This window comes from Meleagris gallopavo, unplaced genomic scaffold (genome assembly GCF_000146605.3).
Source record: "Meleagris gallopavo isolate NT-WF06-2002-E0010 breed Aviagen turkey brand Nicholas breeding stock unplaced genomic scaffold, Turkey_5.1 ChrUn_random_7180001902647, whole genome shotgun sequence".
NCBI classification, from domain to species: Eukaryota; Metazoa; Chordata; class Aves; order Galliformes; family Phasianidae; genus Meleagris; species Meleagris gallopavo.
Window position 1 is genome coordinate 1 of NW_011165674.1, and position 3,372 is coordinate 3,372.

General features: G+C 38.0%; 1 long non-coding RNA gene across 1 annotated transcript; it reads left to right on the forward strand.

Annotated features, from left to right (window-relative positions):
• Positions 1–33: 33 nt before the first annotated feature.
• LOC104916492 lies at positions 34–2,176 on the forward strand. The gene is made up of 3 exons (XR_796597.3): positions 34–241; positions 1,194–1,351; positions 2,019–2,176. It is a non-coding gene; the product is annotated as an uncharacterized LOC104916492 (long non-coding RNA).
• Positions 2,177–3,372: the final 1,196 nt, after the last annotated feature.

The following is a 3,372-nucleotide window of genomic DNA, read 5'->3' on the forward strand; positions in this document are numbered from 1 at the left end:
TTTTTTTGCTTATATCTTTTCTTTGAAAGCTTAAATTTATCTCTATCGTGTACATACATTTGTCTAGTTGCTGATGCAGTCCTGATGTACTGATTGGTTGGAACTTCACTACCGGATGAGAGTATTTTCTGTGTAGAGCACTCTGGAGGAATGAACAAAGTAATTGAGAGAGTCTTGTAGGGCTTCTTCATTGCTCTTCTAAGTTGGCAGTACTGGTACAAGGAGCCAGGAAGGAGCCCAGGTAAGGAAAAAGATCAAGTATCTGCTCTCCTTTTGGTTTATTGGCAAGATTGCTGTCTTCTCTGCCTTCAGTTTGATTATACTCTGTTGATTACACTTAACTCTCTAAGAAGCTTGTTGACTAAATGGCTGCATAAAAAGCATACTGCTCACTGCTACAGCACTGAGAAGACCAACTGGCTTTCTTACTAAAGGAACAAGCGATATTTTCACTTCATAGAAAATTATTTTTCACAGCAAGCTATAGAAGTCAGAATAGCATGGGCTATGTAATTAAAAAATAAAATAACGATTTCACATTTCATTTAAACATTTTCAAAATGAGATAATGTTTTTACATTTCCTATTTTTTGTTCCTTTGTGGCAAAACAGAATGACTGTGTTCTGCTGCAACAGCCTTTACAGTTTGTTGTTGGTTCAGTGGCAGCATGAAGGAAAAAATATTTTGCAATTTTTCAGTGAATAAACACTTTTCCTGAAAAAAAAGCATTGAGTTGTCAGGACTAAGAGCAACACAAGATCTGAAGAAAGGATTCACTGCAGCAAAGCAGTTAGGCAAAAAGGGATGAAAATGAATTTGTAGCCAGTATGCTTAGTCATACTTTCATTTGTATTCGTAGAAAATATTTTTCAGAACACATAGAAAGAATGAAGAGTTATAGCAGGTCCTTATTTGTCACATTCAAGACAATCGCTGAACAGTTTCTTAAATAGAATTAACATGCAGTCGTGATTAATACTGACTAAGAGATCAGATGCCTTTGACTTGCATCCCTTCACACTAGTTTAATTAATACTCTCTCATGTATTATCACTACATTCCAGGTACACTGCTTAATGAAATATTTGTATTGCAAAATAGATTTATAGACCCAGAAGATCAGAAGAGACTAGTCACTAAGATACAGTAACTGTGAGTGTTACGGTTCCTCCTGAGCTTTTACTATCTGCAGATAAATACCTCTGCTATGGAGAAGAGAGTGCTAATACAGCTGATCCTGCTGAGCCTGGTGGTTGAGAGCTGCCAAGGGTGCTACTGCGAACATTATCCATGGGGGTCATGGTCCAGCTGTTCAAAAACCTGCAATTATGGCACGCAGACAAGGCACAGGTAGGGACAAGTCGTCTCACTGCATTTATGGGTTTACTTTTTATATAGGAAAAAAAAAAAATACTTCCAGGAGGGAGGTTCCATGTCTGATGCTTCAGTATCCATAATATATCTAGGAAGAAAAATGGTAGTGTCTAGCAGATGATTGGATTTTAATTGCAAGGTTTAAAGTTGTGTATAGAATGCTGCAGTGCTTCCAAACAAACCTATTATTTCTGCAAACACACAGTCAAAAGAGCCAGGTCCTGAGGTGGCCCTGCCAGCAATCGGCATTGAGAAGCCAGCTCTTTTGAACAGGGCTGGTGCCCAGTGCCCACACTGGGAGCTCTGCCCAGCACCAAGCAGCGCTCTGGAAGATATGAGTTCCAGCATGGCAAAATGACAGAAAGCTGCTTCTTGTACAAATAATGTTGCAATCATAGTTAATTAGAGATTCAACTGCACAAAACTACATGCAATTCAGGAGCATACTCTAAATTTACAAGAAATCCCTTATTTCATTCCTGGCTTAAGGTGTATATAGATTTTACTTTCAAGCATCACTCCAGAGCCACCCACTACCATTCAAGCTTTTATTGATTTAAAACTTTATCAGCCTTAATCTAGAGTTATAGAAATCTACGGTTTGTTTCCTTTCTGGTGTAACTCTTTCAGTAACCTTTTTCAGGCAAATAAAAATGGATGAATATTACAACCAAAACTTCTGTGACCAGCTGTGCACCAAGCAGGAATCTCGTGCATGTAACCAACAAACCTGTCCTATCAACTGCCAACTTGGAGACTTCAGCTCTTGGTCAGAATGTGACCCATGCGTTAAAAAACAAGTAGGTGAATAATGTATTATGCATGTTAAATGCAAGAAATTGTACCTAAGTTTCTTAATTTCAGATATTTGATTTCAAGGAAGTTGGTTCTGCAAAATGACAGTTTAAGTTAACAAGGTTATAACTGTTATAAATTACAACAGTAGGAGCTGGAGGGAACAAGTTAAAATAAGTATATCAAAATAGAAAGGGGCAATTTAGTAGTGTAAATCCATTTATGAGAACTTGCTTCGAAAGTGCCACTGTCATTATTAAAAATGAGTTTTCTACTAAGAGATAAATTATGCTGTAGAGTTCGCATTCCTGTTTTAACAGGAGAATGTCATGGAATCTTTCACACAGCATGACATTTTGTATATTCTGAAAATGAAAGATAATAGGATCAAATCATCTACTGAAAAGAGATAATTGACAAATCATAACTAGCACAGTTAAGAAATGCAGTATCATAGTCAGGATCAGTCTGAGGTTTCTGATGAGACATCCTTAGCACCTTTTCTGCAACCCTAATAGTCTACATAAAATCCAGATGAATGTGCTTAATATCTGTAGGACAAAATCCTCCTGTGGCCAAGTCCCTGGGCTTGTGCTGATTCCCTGATGGCAGAGTTAGGAGTTAAATGTACCTACCCTAACAGAGAGAGAACAGGTGAAAGAACAGGTTCAGATGGGACTGACATAAAAAGCCTTGGCAAACATAGGGTTGTAGGGAGCTTTTTGGGATAGTTACATAGCTAGTGGGTCCAAGGCTTACCATAGATTGCTCTAAGTGTCCATGCAGACGTAGCCTACAGCTCTTCTGAAGGTCCTGTGCAGCTTTAGAAATACACATCTGAACAGCACTGTCAGAAAGCCTGTTAGGTACTGTATGTATATCTTTACATTTATATATACCTACCTTGATGCCAGTGCAGAACGAAAAACGGTTTGGAGCTGGGGGGCCACGAAGTAGCAGTTCTAGGAAACTACCTACAGCCAGGGTGGTAAGTGAGAGCAGAATGAGGAGAAACATGGGAGACAGCAAATAAACTGCAAGAACTGGAAAGGTTCTTATTGCTCTCATTTAAACTCATTTTTGTCATCCATATCCTCTAGTTAAATTTCTAGGTTCCTTACCTACACAACCTTGTGTAAAAGCTCATTTTTATTAGCTTTAAATATTCATGCAAAATATTTACTGCTTTCAAAAAAAAAAAA